The sequence below is a fragment of the Thermobia domestica genome, chromosome 10 (genome assembly GCF_964235325.1).
Source record: "Thermobia domestica chromosome 10, izTheDome1.hap1.1, whole genome shotgun sequence".
Taxonomy (NCBI): Eukaryota; Metazoa; Arthropoda; class Insecta; order Zygentoma; family Lepismatidae; genus Thermobia; species Thermobia domestica.
Window position 1 is genome coordinate 64221836 of NC_137463.1, and position 18733 is coordinate 64240568.

Sequence of the window (18733 nt, forward strand, 5' to 3'; positions counted from 1 at the left end):
TGGTATGCAAAAAGGCGACGGCTCCCCTACCACGGTATCGTGCACTTTATTTATTGCCCCTCAAGTATGTCTTGTAAAGTAGGTCAAGTAAATGTAACACAGAACTATTATTTTCAATATACAAAAAGACAAAAAAAAAAAAAAAAAAAAAAAAGTGCTTCACTAAAAATGTCTCTGCTTCTCCAAGAAATTAAAGCTGGCATCATCCGCTGATGTCATAGAGTATCTTTTCGGTCGACAATCTAGTAAAACCGTGCTAATCTGGTATACTACGATTATAGATGTGGGGAACGTTTTAATTTCTTTCTTTTAAAAAAGGATCATTCTGTAATGTATGGCCTGGATTCGTCCATTAACCGTAAGTTAAATCACACGGGATACTAGATTATGTCGCTTTCTGTTACTGTCTTTGTTCTTTGTTTATCAGCAATGATACCATAAATAATATGTACCTATCACTTACGGTGATCAATAAAGAGAAAAATGAAATCGTTAAGTTTGAGTCCTACGTTATGCTGTCTAGGCTAAACGAAACGGTCATGATGAGAAATGAATGAAATGCCAGAATGGACTGGGAAAACTTCGAGAAAACTCACGCACATGGTACATCTCCACCACAAAACTCACTCGGCGCGAGCAGGGATTTAACCAAGGACCCCACCATGCAATAGAGGTCAACGCTATACAACTGAGCCACCGCACCCCATTCAATCAATAAAGAGATAAGAATAAAGATTTGACGCACTCTTAACACGGTGACCTAATGCTCTTGCCCTCGGTGCGAGCGGTCCTGGATTCGATTTCCGGTGGGGTTGCTCGGTCGAAAAAGTGTAAAAACATTTTTCATGCCAGTATTACTGAATGAGGTTTACTTCATTCTTACCAAGCAAAGGCCGTGTTAGTACCTAACATATAGGTCCCAGGCTGCTTTCTTCCGTCCCCAATAATTTCTTACTCTCCTTTCCCAAAATACTGTGCTCACCGAGGAACGTCATGCCTCAAACGTGACATGCTAACATGGCCCTAGATGCCGGAAGCCCAGAAATTTGAAATCCTAAAATCCCAAATCCTCACTCTTAAGACGTTAAGTCCATATCAGATAACAATTTACCGTTACCCCTTGCTCCTTCGGATCTACGTTAATCAATCGTATCGCTCACGAGACTGGACTTTTTTTTTTTTTTTTTGGGTATTATTTCCACCTCACCCCGATTCTTGAAAATAGTTCTCGTTTGGATTTCATTTTCGTCTCGTACTTCTAGTTTAAGTACAAAATGTGTGTTCTTATTTTATTCTGAATTTGATGTAGAACCCTTCCGCGTTGGGAAGAAGTTCAGGATGTGATAAAAAAAAATAACCATATTTATAATTACAATACACAATTACATAATAAATAGAATACATTTATAATTAGAATACATAATACAATGTCTTTGGTATCTTTGAAGTTGATAAATGCTCTCTATCAATTTATTGTTTTTATACTGTAAATCATATAACGAAACATAAGACGGGTAAGACTTTGGTGAGTGACATTACTCAAATTTGAAAATGTACTTATTGTTTTCGAGAGGAGGATGTAGATGTCATGAGGAAATTCTCGTTTCGTAAGCAACACTAGAAGTAGTAGTAGTTCATCACTTCTAATTTCATGATAAATGTGAGGACATGCAGAGACCTTATTCTTTTGAAGCTATAAGCTAGATAAGTAACTAAATAAATAAACTGTTCTTGGTTTCTCTCTCTTTTTTTTTTTTTAACGTTAATTAACGCTGTAACAGGTAACATGGTATATACAAGTGATTTCCACCCCGAAAGCGTATAATGGACTCTCACTCTTTTACGAGCAGAGCGATCAGAATAAAATCTAGTAAGTAAGTAAGTAAGTAAAAAAAAAAAGGAAAAAAGAAAGAAAAAGAAAAAAAGAAAAAGAAAAGAAAAAAGAAAAGAAAGAAAGAAAGAAAATGTTTTGCTAATATGGTAGCCTTCCAAACTATGGGAAATCAATACTTGCACTTGAAGTAGAACATTTATACTGGTTGCAATAGAGTAATAAGCTCAAAGATGGAACATATTCCTCATGCGCTGAGTCCAGATCAAAAAGTCATTACGAGTCTGTACTCTTTTTGTTCTTTGTTGATAAAGGCTGAAACCAGAAATCATTATTGCGTTTTGAATAGAGAGCTAAGAGAGGAGATAGAAGAAGGATCGTAACTTGTGGGCAACTGCCCTCCCAAGGAAGCTCCCCGCCGTTCGAGGAAGGCCCATTTTTAGACAAAAATTTTCTTACTCCATACGCGATACGAACATGAAATTATAAATGAAGCATCAGACATGTAAACTCCATTACATAAACAAAACATCATACAAAAAGGAAAAAAAAAAAAAACAAAAGTGAGTCGTGGGCCCATTTCATTAAACATGTTTATTATTAGGGCCCTAGAAATCATATTTATTCATATGGAATTGAGATTTGTCAATAATGTACACTTAATTAATTTGCTATGTATGGAACGAGCCCATGGAAGTAACTAACGGCCCCGGAGACCTTGCCCTGCGGGAGGTTCCACAGGCTCCGGGGCCTATAAGGGGTAAAGAAACGATGGAAAGAGGCGGGCCCAAATACGCGTATCAATGCTTGCCGCCCCTCCTCGCGGGAAAAATTTAAGTTATGGCGCTGAATAGAAGCAATTCTTGAGACGCTGAATCGATTGCAGAAGACCACTTCTCGATATCTCGACAGTTTTTTTTTCTATGAAAATCGGTATTGAAACGACGAGTAGGCCTACTAGTAAATTTATCTACTTACTGGTGATGATATATACATTGTTGACAGTAGCGTAACTCAAAAATGTCGCCCCTCCCCCCGCAGGATTATTTTGAGCCCCAATTCTCATGCCCATTAATTTCCCACTATATTATGTCCCAGTAGAAGACAATGGTTAATAAATCCATTGAATATAATAAAATTACAGTTAAAATTAACACTCACCGAAAAAGGCAAAAATTATTCACTTAACTTTCGAGTGCTAAGATGATTTTTGAACTGATGTTGCTAGAATGTATGAGTTTTCACCCAGAGTATATTTTTCTTTTGTAAAGTAAATAATGTTGCTAAGCGAAGTGGATATTCCGTAGCTCAGTTTTTGTAGCCTATAGCTCTTGGCATTTGCACCGCGGTGGGTCTGCAAACTCTGCGGGGCCCACCGCACTGCAGGCTCTGCGGGCCCCTCAGTTACACCACTGACTGTTGAGACGATGTATCGATTACAAAGAACCGTTTGCCTCTAATCTACTACTATTTCTGTTCTAACTTGAAATGGTTAATTTTAAGCATTGACAACCCAACTACCTCAAATGTTAATTATAGGTTCATTCTCTATGTTAGTGTAAATGTATTTGCATATACATAATTCCACTTGATTGTATTATTCCTGTGATATTGAGCATTTACATTCACTTTCTCATACTGAGCCATTTAAGGGACTAAATATTTGAGCACCCTGTATCTCGAAAACTAAGCGGCATCGGACCCATGTTTATAGGAACATTTTTACTTATTTGGATGTTCGCAATCACCTCATCACTTTTGTCCATGCATTTATGTTACACCGTGTATTTTACAAACACCAGGTTTCCTACCTTCTTGCTGTGTATCAAAATTGTCAGAGAATCCGATGAGCGAACTGTAACTTCATGAAGCATCCAGTTGAAAATTACTAGAATCACAGGAAGACTATTCAGACTGGAGACTGCACTTGTTTATGGCACAATGAATCCCTGTGCCCACCCCCCCTCATGTCGATGACGCACCCCCCCTCAATTGCCTAACCGTAGGTGTTCTTCCATGAAAAAAAAATCTTTTCGATTAATTTTTACACCCTCTCGAACATATTTATATAGATTTTTACCCCCCCCAAAGATTTCAATGACGCAGTTTGCGTCATAACCCCCCCTTGTGGGCACCCCTGCTATAAAAGACAAATGTTTTTCAATGTGTGTTACCGATTGCCTGTGATACCTGTTGACGCACAGAGAAACGTTCGTTCTACGATACTTGCGATACGTGCATATAATATAGTTGGGAAATCTAATAAAACATCGTACCGGGGAGAATAAAGGCAAATGAAAATATTCACAAAATGGATATAAAATCGCTTTCCTCAATGTGTGAAGAAATAAAATAAATGAAACTAGGTATTTTGAGAATTTTTATTGTACTTACAAATACTGATCAAGAAATCTCTCCATATTCAATGGAAAAAGTAGAATACTTCAGCACTATTTTGCAAATGGCATGACACAGTCAAGGATTATCATCCTATTTCTCGAATGATTGTTTGGTTAGTTGTTCCAATTGATCCGAATTCTGCAGTTTTGCTTAAAACCTCGTGTTTAACAATACTCCACATGAGGAAGTTGCTTGGTGTGAGGTCACATCAACGGGGTGATAAATCTGTCTTACCATAACCACAATTCCATTCATCGCAATATTGATCCAAGAAACCGTCGGTTTGATGCAAGATCCGTCACAACACCATCAAAGTGCGACGATTTGTTATGTTTCCACTAAGCTTGTAACACAAAATATATTGTTCCTTCGTTAAGTTGCGATTCACATTAACACCTGTACTAGGAACATCACCACTCAGTAAACAATTCCTAAACAAAACGTGGACGAAGACATGGTCATCAGTACCAGTCACGTTAAAAGAGACATAATTGCCAGTCCTAGTAGAAAAAAAAGCTCCTTTATTTTTTCTTTCCTTACTTGTTTTGGGTATATCCCAGTATATATATTTGAGTTTAACATCCCACAATTATGCCCTTTACAAATGATTAAGAGAAGTGAATGATGATAAAGCAATTGGTGGAATGAGAATGTGGGAGAAAACGGGATTATCTCGAAAACCTTATGGGTATGGTTTTGTCCAACACAAACATACTTGGCGCTTCATCGAACCAGGATCATATGTACCGGAGGTAAGCGCTGTACTATTGAGCCACCATTCCCTCCGTAGTATATATGTATATATATACATATATATATATATATATATATATATATATATATATATATATATATATATATATATATATATATATATATATATATATATATATATATATTAGAGATGCAAGGGCTCGGAAAAAAAACGGCTTTTTTGGAAAAAAAAACTCGGTTTTTTCTGCTTCGCTTTTTTGCTTGGGAAATTTTGGGCTTTTTTGAAAATTTTGCTTTAAACTGATAAAGCAGACTTTGTTTCGCTTCTCTACAACAAACAGAACTTGTTTAAATAGTGGCTGATGCAGATAATAATATGAAACCTCGAAAATAAACCATGAATTTCAAAAAGATTTTTTAAAATTCTTAACATATTTACATTATGAATTCTAAAGGATTAACCAATGTATGTAATAATATTTTAACCTCTTATATGCAATAAGTGCTTTAAAAAATGATACACAAATAACTAGCAAAATTGTATGTAGTATTTTTACTTCAAAATATCGCACACCCTCTTTCTGAAGCAAAGTAAAGAAAAACATGAGAGAAATCTGCACATCAAGAGCTTCGTTTCGGGTGGTTCTGTACATTCTTGAAATTTTTCAGTTAAGTTTTAATTTTCATATACATTGTATGAATATTTCGAACAAATTTTTCACTGATTGATCACATACGTAATAATCTGTTACCACCTATCAGGTGCTTCGGATCTGCAAAATCGGTAAAGCTCCCAAATTCTGTAAAGCACTGACTGCTAGTTAAGCTTGTTCAGAATCGACAGAATCGGGAAAGTATCGAATTTTCTGTTCATTGATCATATACGTAATAGACGGTTCATATGAGCGTATGGGTTCCTAGGCTGTAGAATATATAACCACCATCACGGTTTACCCAGTCCTGAAGGTTTCTAAATTTTTAACAAGAAAATTCAACATATAGTTAGGAAACTTTTTTTTTCTACAAAAATGAAAAACTATGGAATACATTTAAAAAGAGTGGAAGAATCAATCACAGTTCCAATTCACAAGAAAGACGACAAAATTGATTGTAATAATTATCGAGGTTTTTCCCTATTAATAAGACTGACCCCATACGCAGATGAAATTATTGGAGATTATCAGTGTGAATTTAGTCGAAATCGTCCAGATATTTACCATTCGACAAATACTCGAAAAGAAATGGGCATATATTACCCAGTACATCAACTGTTAATTGATTTTAGAAAGGCTTAAACTCGGTAAGGAGGGATACATTGTACAACATTCTTACAGAATTTGAAATACCGAAAAAACTAGATTTATTAAGTGTTTAAATGAATTCCAGAGTAAAGTCCGAGTAGAAAAATTCTATCTTCCACCTCGAGATTGGCCTGAAACAAGGATATGCGTTATCGCCGTTATTATTCAGCTTTGTTCCGGAGTACGCTATAAGAAAAATCAAAGATAGGAACCAGGGCCTAAAGTTGAATGGTATTCACCAGGTTATGGTGTATGCTGATGATGTAAATCTGATAGAAGAACAATCGAAAGAAATACAGAGGCCTTATTAAACGCCTGCAGGGACATGAGTAAATGCAGAGAAATCTAAATACAAGGAAGTTCACAAGGATCGTAATACGGCAAATTATGAATGCGTTAAAATATCAATTAATACTTTCGACACAGTGGATACTTTCAAATATCATGGATCAGTATTGCCAGACCAAAATCATACCCACAAAGAAATTAAATTTCGACTAAAATCAGGAAATTCTTGTTATTATTCAGTTCAAAATATTTTGTCGCGAATTTTGTCAAGGAATTAAAAGCTTAAAATATATAAAACGATAATCATGCATGTTAAGCTTTATGGTTGTGAAACATGGTCGTTTACGCTGAGGAAAGAACGCAGACTGAAATTATTTGATAACAAAATTCTGAGACGAATATTTGGATCCAAGAGGAAGGGGAATGGAGAATGGCGGAAACTTCATAAGGAGAAACTACATAATTTATACAGTTTACCAAACATCGTTAGAGTCATCAAGTCTAGGAGACTCAGATGAGCAGGTCATGTAGCCAGAATGGAAGAAAGTAGGAACGCTTTCAAAGTTTTAACTGGAAATCCAATCGGGAAACTTCCATAGGAAAATCTAGGCCCAGATGGGAAAACAATATTAAGATAGATCTAGCAGAAATAGGAATACAGAGTAGAAACTGGATTGAATTGGATAAGGACAGAAGTCAATGGAGAGCTTTTGTGATCATAGAGAAAGAGAGAGAGAGAATACATTTAAGTTAAGCACAACTGCACAACAAACATGAGTGAGTGGTTAGCTTTCGCGCTTCTATTGTGAAGTCCGGGATTCAACCCCGCATTCGACCATTTTGACAAAAGTTTTTCTTAATTCCATCTGTGAATGTAGAGATAGTGCGTGTACTGTGAGTCCTGGCCGACTTACTTTCTAATCGTTTTTAAATCTTTGTTATTATTAATTACCAGCAGTGATGGATTTGCGAAGAGGGTTAGGGTGGGGATTTCTTCCGGATTAAAGCCTCTACCCCGAAATTAAGGAATTTCTAAAACAAACTAAATATTTGTTTTGCCTTTACTCATAAACTTCAAGCTGTCCTCAAATTAAAAAAAAGGGAATTTTTAGAAAACTAAGTATTAATAAGAAAAGCCCCTCCGAAAATACTTTTCTAAATCCGCCACTGATTATCAGTATAAAATGGTCTTCAAGGTTGTATCTGGAAGATTATAGCTGAATATACAAACGAAACGAAATATTTGTTATGCCTGTACTCATAAACTTAAGCTCCTCTTAAATAAAGGTTAGAAATTTTTAGAAAAAACAAACATTATTCAGAAAAAAACCCTCCCAAATAATTTTCTAAATCCGATACTGATTATTTCTATCAAATGGTATTCAAGGTTGTGTCTGGAAGATTATTGTTAAATCATTGCACAGCTACAGTATAACGGAAATGTGGAAGTACGCTGTGACAGATATATTGAAAAACGTACGCTCTGATGGATATATTGAAAAACATAAGTTTAATTATGTGCTAGAAGCTAGAGTACTAAGCTCTAAGAAGTGAAACACGGATGACTAAAAAGAAATGATCTAGAGAAGAAAAAATGTCGATAATTCAGAAGTTAAAATCAAGTTAAATAGCTTCTAAAATTGCCCTCAAATACTACGTACTTTATGTTTACTTTAATTCATAAACCATGTGCTCCCTCCATCATGATTGTGAATTCCAAAGCGAAATATGGCATTCAGGTCATGGAATCTTATTTAACTTTAGAGTATACTATAAGAAAGCTATTTAAACAGAGAAATCATGAAAATGAAAAAAAGCCAAAATTTCCAAAATTCTCGTTTTTTTCCCAAAAAAGCTGGCTTTTTATGTGCAAAAAACCATCGATTCAAAAAAGCCGGCTTTTTTGCATCTCTAATATATATATATATATATATATATATATATATATATATATATATATATATATATATATATATATATATATATAAAAGAAAGAAACGAATGGGGAAAGCATGAAGAAAGGCGGAAAGAAACTGGTTTAAGCGATAAAGCATTTTGCGATAAGGGTGAATGTAACACTACAGTAGTTTAGCTTCCTAACACTTTCGTTCCTCAGCTTACATAGCAAATCCAAGCTTTTTCTCAGTTCAGTGCATTGTATTATTCAAATCCATGGCGTATTCTGAAAATCTGATCGTGTTTACTAAATGCATTATATTTTTTCATTGACATTATTGAGAACATATACTGGAAACAAATGACTACGGAATGTAATAAAATGTACTAAATAACGTAGAATTAATTTTGTGTTGAGAGAGGCAATAGATTATACTTCGTCTGTTTAGTGAATAAGTGGTCGCGATGATAAACAACAGAGTTTTTTTTTTTTTACATTGATGTTCAATGGAAACATCGCTGTGGCTCGTGATCTTATTAGTTCCCGCTAAGTCCGGAAGCGCTCCACGGAATAGTCTTTACTTGTTGAGAATCTCGTCTGCAGAGGATTGTATGTGTTCGAGAGGTTTTGCAGCACTGTTAAATTTGATTAGGAAATACATTAATTGTACTAGTGAGGAATGTTTAGCAGTATGAGATCAAAGGCTCAAATAACATCATAATAGTATTCTGTAATAACTTTCACGGAATTCTGTAATGCACCATTTATTCTGTAATAACTTATATAAATTATTCCAAAATAAATAAGTTATTGCAAATTAAACACAAATATTATTTAAAAAATAGTTAACAAGGAACAAAGAAAGTATGATAAGTCATCAATTACCGTTGAGTTCATTTCTCATGTCGTTGCCTTAACCTAGAGTTTTGGGTGATTCAAATTCTGATCATACTGCAAGTTTTATGGATGGCAACACTGAAAATTCCTCCGATTCAAATTTTCGGATGTAGGATAGCATTGTCTATTATTGTGGTAAGTTACATTTCAATATATCTTTTCACTTAGGAAAAACGGGCAAAAGAAAACTTGTTAGCTTTTGAAAAATATTTAGTAGTCTTCCCCCTTAATAGCAACATCTTGATCTTACAGTATCTTGATCTTTGAATGTAGTCCGCCGTATAGCAATTCTTTCGCTTTTAAATTTACGTTTTCCTACACGGAATATTTTGCGTTAACAAGAAGATACTGTGATACGTATGCCCATAACAAACGTATTAACTGCTTGTAAGTAATGAGTTTGTAGTTCTTTGTTTTGACGCCACGTCTAATGACTACCGTTTTCAGCTCATAAAAATTGATGTCCTGGTTATAAAATATCCACTAGTGTCCATATTCGCATCAAATACGTTTTTTTTTTTTTTTTTTTTTTTTTTTTTTTTTTTTTTTAGCTCTTTGTAACATAATATTGTCCTTATTAGATTCATGGTTAAATTTGAAACGAATACTTATAAACGTGATACATTACGTCAGTACAATATTGGACTGTGCTTAGAGAGAAGTTGCACATTAAGATTAGATCGAGATAGAATGACCTTTTGCAATCTACCTTGAATTCATGCAAGTCTTAAGAAAGAATTATTGACGCAACAGTGGTAGTTTATGAGCACGCTTATCTTTGAGAAATTAATGACAAACATAGGCTTGTGCTTATGAAAAGTACTAACTAGCCTTATTGCTTTTTAAATGTTGTTTTCAAACCAATGACAAAACACGGAAAAGTACCGGTAGTTTTAACTCTTTCATTGCGGTCTAGTATTAACAAAAGAATACACAATACACTAATAGTACTTTTTCTGACTATGCATAATACTGAAATTGCTTTTTCTTGGCTAGTTATGGTGCTACTGATATGCTTATGCTTCCCATAAATATCCCGAAAACATTGTACGAACTCTCATATGTTTTCGAATCTACAGTGAAAGGACGACCTTATATTATATCTGTGACAAGAACACACGAGTGATTTCCACTGGTTTAGTGGCCAGCATATGTACCATTTTTTCATATAGTCATCTTTTTTAGTTGAGTTGATTTTTAGTTTGACGTCCCCTTCATCAGCGAGACTATCTGAGACGCGGACCTACTGATTAACGTGGAATGCGAACCACATGAGCTCCCGCCGTGAATCGAACCCGGGTCTCCCACGCCATAGGCGCTTTCGCTAACCGCTTAGCCACGAAGAAACTCAGTCCTCTGTTTGATTCCCGGAGGGACATTATTGAAATTTTGACGCGTTATGATAGATCTAATTTTAACTTTAACTGTAATTCTACACCTCACATAGTTATGGTGCTAAAAGGGACGCAAAATGAAACAAACATATACCAGCAAGATGTTATTTATATATCGAACATTCAGTTTCAATGAAAAGGTTCTAGTCTCGAATTATGAGCCTATACGAAATGAACTTTAAGATTTAATGGTAATTCGTTTTCTCTGATTTCTGCTGCCACTTCCTACTACTTTCTTTTGAAGATTGTCTTATAGTCAATAACGGGTCCGATCCCCTGTGGGGAAGTTTCTGTAGATCGAATTCCGTTTTAACCTCTAGATTCGCGTTTCATTTCGCCTCGTTGCTGTTGTTGAAAGATAATCTAATCCAACAATTATTAGTCATTAAATTACACCTTCATACTTCTTTCATTTACAAAAAGAACACTTCATTTGAGAGAATGTTTTCCTCTTCTCTTCGAATATTCTTACCATAAGTGCCATCCTGAAGAAAACGTAGGGAGGAGGGAGTCAACTTTGCCCAAGAGAGAAGATCGGAAAGAATTCCTCCAATAGAATCATATGTAATTTGCAAGACGATAAATCAATTTCAAAACTTTGTCGAGAAGAAGTATCTTCAACTCTTGTCTTACACATAAAGAATTGAAATAATATGCCCAAGTTCTTTTTCTTTATTTATTTAAAGTTTCGATTCAGCTGTAACTAGGAAAGATTTCTGGTTCTATTTGTTAATTTGAAAGAACCAGTTCTAATTGGAGATTAGGAAGAAACAGGGTCGTGTACTAAATAACAATAAATAAGTTTTAAGTGTTAGTGACAGGCGATTGATTTGTTCTACAAATTAATATATGCGTTTTTAAATTTCGTTAACATTATCTCTGATTATAGTTGGTTAAAGCAAATTACTGCAATATTTAGTTGACTAGATCTGATAACTTGGTTCATTGACTTATCTAACATAATGGGCGGGTCAATTGATTGCGCTCTGTAAAACAACACTCGGCGCTGTTTTAAGGTGAATTCAGGTTTAGAAGTGATATATTTTCGTTCTTTTAATTGGAATCTTTCTCTGTTGAAATTAGAATAATCTTCTTTGCTATGTTTCCATCAAAGGTGCATATGAATGGCCTTGCCCTGAAATAGAAGTTCTTTTTTATGATATATATATATATATATATATATATATATATATATATATATATATATATATATATATATATATATATATATATATATATTTGACGGCGATAGAACCAAAAGCATTACATGATAAAAATTATATATACCCAGTAAATTATGTTCTATGATAAGAAATTCGAATTGGAAAGGAAGTTGATACTTTCAATTTTAGTGTAAATACAAATGAAACTGCAGAAACGTTTCGCTTCCATAATATTAAGAGAGAGAAAGAGAGAAAAAGAAAAGAACAAGAAAAATAAAAGAAATTTACATAGCATAGTTTGTGTTAGCATCAACCCTTTCGGACCCAGGTGACCACAGTGGCACTCGCGGTATGTCACTTTTTTAATCCGCTCCTGTGTGGACAGATATCGGTATATTTTTTGGCCAAGTACGGTTGGACCCTAGTTTATTATATTTTCCTTTCTTCTGGGTGTCGAATTTCCTTCTCAAATTTCAGCCCAAAGTAAAAAATTTGAGAATTTTAAATTTTAAATTTTCTTTTTTCTCTTTACCTTGTAGCTCCCTTCGTTGTAAAGAGATCTCCTTAGGACTTCTCAGGTAGGTAAATCGGATAAATGCCTAATTGCTGACATACATGAATTGGACCGGCCCGCGCGCAGTGGAGCCAACTAGGGAAATTAAAATTTCCCTACTTCTGGGCAAACAATCGAAATTTTTGAAACTTTTGTTTATATATCCGTACCTGTAAGTCCGACTGCAAGTCAACTTACGTCAGTCAAACACTGGTTCTTACTGAAAAAAAAAGCGGGTACAGATTGTTACAATGGGGTAATTATGGAGCGCACGAAAAATTCATATTTAAGTTCTAACCATTGATTTTTCTAGATTTCCCTAATTTCTGTTTACTGTAATTTATTTTTTGTAATTAGAACCTTCGTTTCTTAAATATCGCCATAATATTTGTAGGATATATAGTAATGTGCCAATGCTTATTTTAAGATAGTTTGCGTCTATCTGGTAGCACATAAAGTTCCCGATTTAAGGGGAAAAGTTTGAAAAATTTCCCTGTTTACTCTCTATTATTTCCCACTTGTTGTCTATATTCGGACAAACGTACCACGGTTTGATAGCCTCGTCCTTTGCCTACACTACGCACCATAAACAGTTTCAGTAGGGTATTTAACACTACAGTACTCTCATGAAATTGTTGAAACATGAGTGCTCGCGCGGATTATGATTGTTGTCCATTTGATAAATATATACATCTTAGTGGTTATTCAATTGGCATTTTTTACATTATTTTTGTGGGTTTTCATAAGCAATAAAGATCACATTTCAATGCAAATAATTTGTTTTTAATGCACAAAAAGAAATAGAAGCCAAAACTTAAAATGCGTATGCAATTTACTATATTTTTGTAAATGTTCGTTCATTTTCTTGCTATTTGATTAAAAATTGAAATAAAAGAGGAAATTCACATTTAAAGTGTTAAAAACTGTTATATAAAATAAAAAGTTGTTAAATTGTTTGCAAGTTTAACTTTTACACTTGAAAACAAGGTCAAAAGTAGACAAAATTTTGGGTGTTTCAGTCATAAGATTCAGTGCAAAGAGCGTGCTTGTAGTCAGAGCAGATCCACTTACTGCACCTGAAACATCTTTTTCGGGTACTCTTGTTTCTTCATCTTCCACAAAGAGGTTCGATAAGTTCCATAGCCACAGATTGCAGGAAATCTCTACGGTTGATCATAGCATCATTGTTTTAGCTTTGAAAACAATGAGAGCGTTTATTCCAGGAACGTTTAACACGTTAAGAAAGAGAGTGAGTGGCCATCTTTGCGAATTCCTGGCTGTATCACACTGGCGATACAATTTGTCCAATATGTCAACTCCAAATTTAGTGTTGTTCTATGGAGTAATAACTAGACAGTGTAGGTATGATGTTATGACGCTGTGTTCGCGTATTTCTTGGGTGCACTGGATCAATATACCATTTGGTAATTCTGCCCTTTCCAATGTAAAATTCTCCGTGAAACCTGTCTTCCTGGATAACACCGTTCCTTTCTTCATCTTTTCTTCCTTCCAAATCGTCACTACAACTTTCTTCAGATTCACTACTCGACAACATTGTCCTCTATTTCATCTTAGTGTTCTATATTCAAAACACTTTCGTCGTCACTTTCAGTTTCTGTTAGCCGTTGTCGTATCTGTTCTTGCTCTGATATAAGCTAACGTATATATCACATATATTCGAGCGAATAATGTGAAATAATACATTCAAAACGAGAACAGTTAAAACGTTAGCCAGAAAACAAACTATCATGTCAGTACTCGCACGGATTACAATAGTAGTCCATGCGAAAATAACAATCCGTATAACAACAGTGCGTTGACTTCGGGTGCTATCACTCGACTAATGGTGTTCTAGAAATGGGGGAGGAAGGTAGACGACCGCTCAAAGTCACAAGTGTTGCCAATCCTCAGATACCAGAAAACTGAAACCCACTGGACTACAATAGTTATCCGCGCGAGCAGTGTAATGTTAAGAGAAGTACAGTTGAAATTTATAATAAACCATGTTCTGTAAATGGTAATAAAATGTTGAATTTCTTGGGTAGAATGAGCTTTTTTTATCTTCATGCTTTCTTTTCGAAATGGTACTTGCAATGGGGGTAACAAGTTTTTGTAAGCTTTGTAAGAGATTGCGAGAAACTGTTTCAGGTATGAATTCAGTGTCCGAAGAACATGATCCAAATCTGTCTTATTTTTCTATTCCAATCAAAATTTGTAGAGCTAGTTTGAGTATTGAATTAACGTATTTTGGAAAATGAACTCCTTTCTTGTATAATAAAATACCTTCATATCATAACATGAAGTATAATTTATTTATTATCACATTTTCAGATGCATCGAGTGAAAGATCATTTTATACTCACAAAAATAACGAACGGAGGTGGAAAAGAAATTTTTAAAGGAAATAACTTTTTCATCAATAGGTAGCTCCTTTTATTTTCAGATAGTTTGTCTTTGTCTGGTGCCAGCGTTTCCAGCCCCCCACCCCCCACAAACGTCCCATGTAAGGTTAACAATTTGGAAAATTTCCCTTGTTCGCCTCTATTATTTCCATCTTGCTAGCTACATTAAAAAAAACGTACTACTATCTGAGAAATTCCTTTTTCCCCTACATAACGCACTATAGAAAGTTTCAATGGGATAATTAGGGAACGTATAGCGCTGGTATTTCTGTTGATTTTTGCTTCAGAGGCGGAAAAGGTGTGAAAATTTAATGTGTATAATAACAAAGAAATTTTTCTTTCTCTCTTTGTGTAGCACCCATCGACTTCAGGTTTTCACTGTGCCTAGTGAACACACCAAAGAATTTTTTGAGGTGACTTGGACCCATGTGGCAAAAATGGTGCGAGTTATAAAAAAAATCTGGAATTTTGGTGAGGGATTTTTTAAACTTTTCACCCCTACATTTCCCTTAATAACTTCCCTGCCGTTAGAAACACTACAATGTAATTTACACCAAAGAATAACCACATGTCCCTTCTAAAAGGAAGGTCGTAACCATATCAATCGGGTAAACAGTTTTTGAGCAATACGTCACTAACTAAAAATGTAGGAATACGCCAAAAATGACCTGAGTCCGAAAGAGTTAAAGAGTCATATTGCTATTGAGAAGCATGCTTGTAACATGCATTGCTGGACCAATGTTACGAGCCGAAGACACACTTTAACTGCACCTTTCAATAAACTGTGAAGCTGGCCAATGCTTCCAGTTGGGGTTTATTAAAATCACAAAATACACTTCTTAGTTTGTGTTGTTGAATGTCGGTAACAAACTAGCAGAGGCAAATGTCATAATCACATAAATCAAGCTAATTTTCTCTAGTTTCATCACAGTCTACTTGCAATAGTTGCAAACAAGCACAACCACTGGGACATGCAAGATATGTAACAAAGTTTACTCCCACTGGTAAAAGTCTAGTTAGAGTCAAGTTCCGTTGCTCAGCAGAGAGCATTTTGTTTAGTGTGAAACGTCAAACAAGAGGAGATCAGAACGTGAAACTTATTGACAGTGTCAAACCAACCAGATATGGAAGGTAGAAAGAACATCATAGGAATTAAGAAAGTCCAGAGTATGATCAATTTACTAATATTAGATTACATTGATTTCGTATTTGAGAAAGATGAGTATCACATGTCTTAGAAAGAACTAAATACTTATTTTGAATCTTTGTAAGGATTTGAACAGAATTGCATCCTATATTAATCACAGAGAAAGTGAAATAGTACTATCATAGGAATAGTTACGGGCACTGATATCGGCTAGAAGAAAGACACTGCACTTTGAGGAAGTTGCAAAGAAGAAAAAGATGAGATATTCGAAGAAAAGGTCCATCTATAAGTTGTTGAAAATTTCTAATCCCAGTGGAGAAACACATGCCGCGCAGAAGATGACGAGACAATGTTAACTAAAAGTAGAAGTAGGAGAAAAGTCGAAATGTATAGTTAAGAAAAGAATAGAATATAGGAGTAAACTAAGACCGAAGGAAAAGAAAATATGAAATTGAGGAGACCGGCCGGAAAGGGGACTGAAATATGTAACGACATAAAAAATGTGCAGAAACAGTAACAGAATAAATCAATAAACCAATTGGTGCAGGAAATATAATTCTACACTATAGTAGTGGAGCATTCCAACTACGATATTTGTTTAGAAGATTGGGTGTCATTAGTAATGGGCAGAGATGGTTTAATGCTTTCTCCCTGAGATCGAGAAACGCATTTTTGTGAAGAAATAGTATGCTAATTAAATATTTGTAATAAAAATGTGAAACTTATGTCGGCGTACAATCTCCACAACCCTCCCCGCTAGCAAACCCTGAACTGACGATACCGATTAAAAAAAACGAACAGTTGACTTTTCTTCATTTTCTCATAAACCGGGGAGATTGTAGAGAGAATGAAGTAATCCGCCCCAAAGGGAGTTCGTGTGATTCAGTTGTTGTAATTTACATGTCTGTTTATGAAAATTACATGAATCCAAACTAAGTGAATATGTGTATGGATGTTATGAAGGAAGTGATTAAAAGTTCAGACAAATAGCTTCCACCTATTGCAGGCAGCGCAATCTCGATGGTGATCGCAGTGGTACCATACAAAGTCAGCACATGTTGCAGGAAAGCAGCGTATAGTGGTCAATTAAAGTAGAAACAAATAGGAAAGTTCCAGTATACCTCGTCGACGTCAATAGTCGCAATATACACCATTGCGTGAGTTCAAACAGGGCAGAGTGTTCGTCAGCGAGAAGCGTTTGTCATAGAACGAAATTGCTGCTCGTACAGGACATGCTGCGACGACAGTAATGCGTTTGTGGAAGCAGTGGACAGAAGAGGGTCATACAAAGCAGAGCCCTGCACGGGTCGGGCGCGCCCGGTTCGCCCTGGTGCCCGGCCCGGCCCGACCCGTTTCAAGTGATATCAAACTGGACCGAGCCCTAACCGGGCCGGCCCGGCTCGGCCCGGATACTCTGAAGAGCGGTTCGGAAACTAATATTGTCAGCGTATTTGTTTTTGCCGTGTTCGTACGTTCTTACTGTCAGCCTATGTTATTCGTAATATGTTAGGGAAATTGACTCTTTATTCAAGACTGCGATGTACTGGTAATACTGTCACCGTCCTACAGCTCATTTTTGCGATTTAAAAGAAACATTAAAAAAAAAGGATAGGTTTATTTTGAACTTTATTAACCAACCCTCGTATAAACCCAAGTGTTCTAGAAACTCTTTGTCAACGCTTTGGAATGTTTGTTCATCTGTGTTAGAAGACTGCCGTTAGATTTCGCAACCATATATGGACATCCGTTGCAGAGACAGTGATTTCCTTTGTGAACGCTCTCAGTCCCGAAAGTAACGGGAAAGTCGCAGAAACACTATACTCCTTGTCATTGCTTAACGCTGATTTGACCAGTTAAAATGCCCGACTTCTTCAGCCAAAGAGTGCGAACTTGGTAGTATACGTCATCATCTGGGTGCTCTAGCGCGGAGAACATATACGCAATAGCTGACCGGACAAAGGGGCAGTCGCTCTGCACCTAATCGGCGGGGCAGTCGCCGTGGATCAGTTCAAGAGGAACGTGTTGACGTTCGCTCGCCCGAATTACATTTACCTAAAAGCAGCATTCAGGCTGCCTAGTTTTCTATATACAAAGTGACAGTTCATATTTTTCATAGTGATTTTTCTATAAGTGCACTTATTTGACAATACAGCGTAACGAACTCCTGGAGTAAAACCTATATTTGTAGATCCTATGGGGAACCATCACTGAAGAAGCAGTAAATTAATTTTGGGACCTTAACGCCAGAACCAGTACACATCATCGAACACACGACAGCGGAGGAGCGACATCGACAGGCTAGCCGAAGAAACACGTGAGTTGATTAACATTTTATGCCACCTCGTAGTCTATTATTAAAATCAAGCCACTAGCGTATAAATAGTGCTAAATTGTTAATGGTGAATATATTGCAAATACAAACGTATGTAATATTTGTGCTTTGGTAGTACCATTATATTTCTTTTATCGAAAAGTACTTTTATCATTTGTACAGTTAATATCTAACCCTATTACATTTGTAGCTTGACAAATTTATTTACGTTGTCTACATTTTCGTTTATTGCGTTTCCAGCTACCGCATAACGAAACTGTAGGCATGGGCAAGTGATCGTATACGTCGTAAAGTAGCTGGAAAATAAGAGGAGGAAAGGACGCAGTATGAGACTGAGAAATTAATTTGAACCACGACGTAAAATAACGATTACACCCGAAATGGCTTAACCGTGACAAGACGTACTTTAATCTT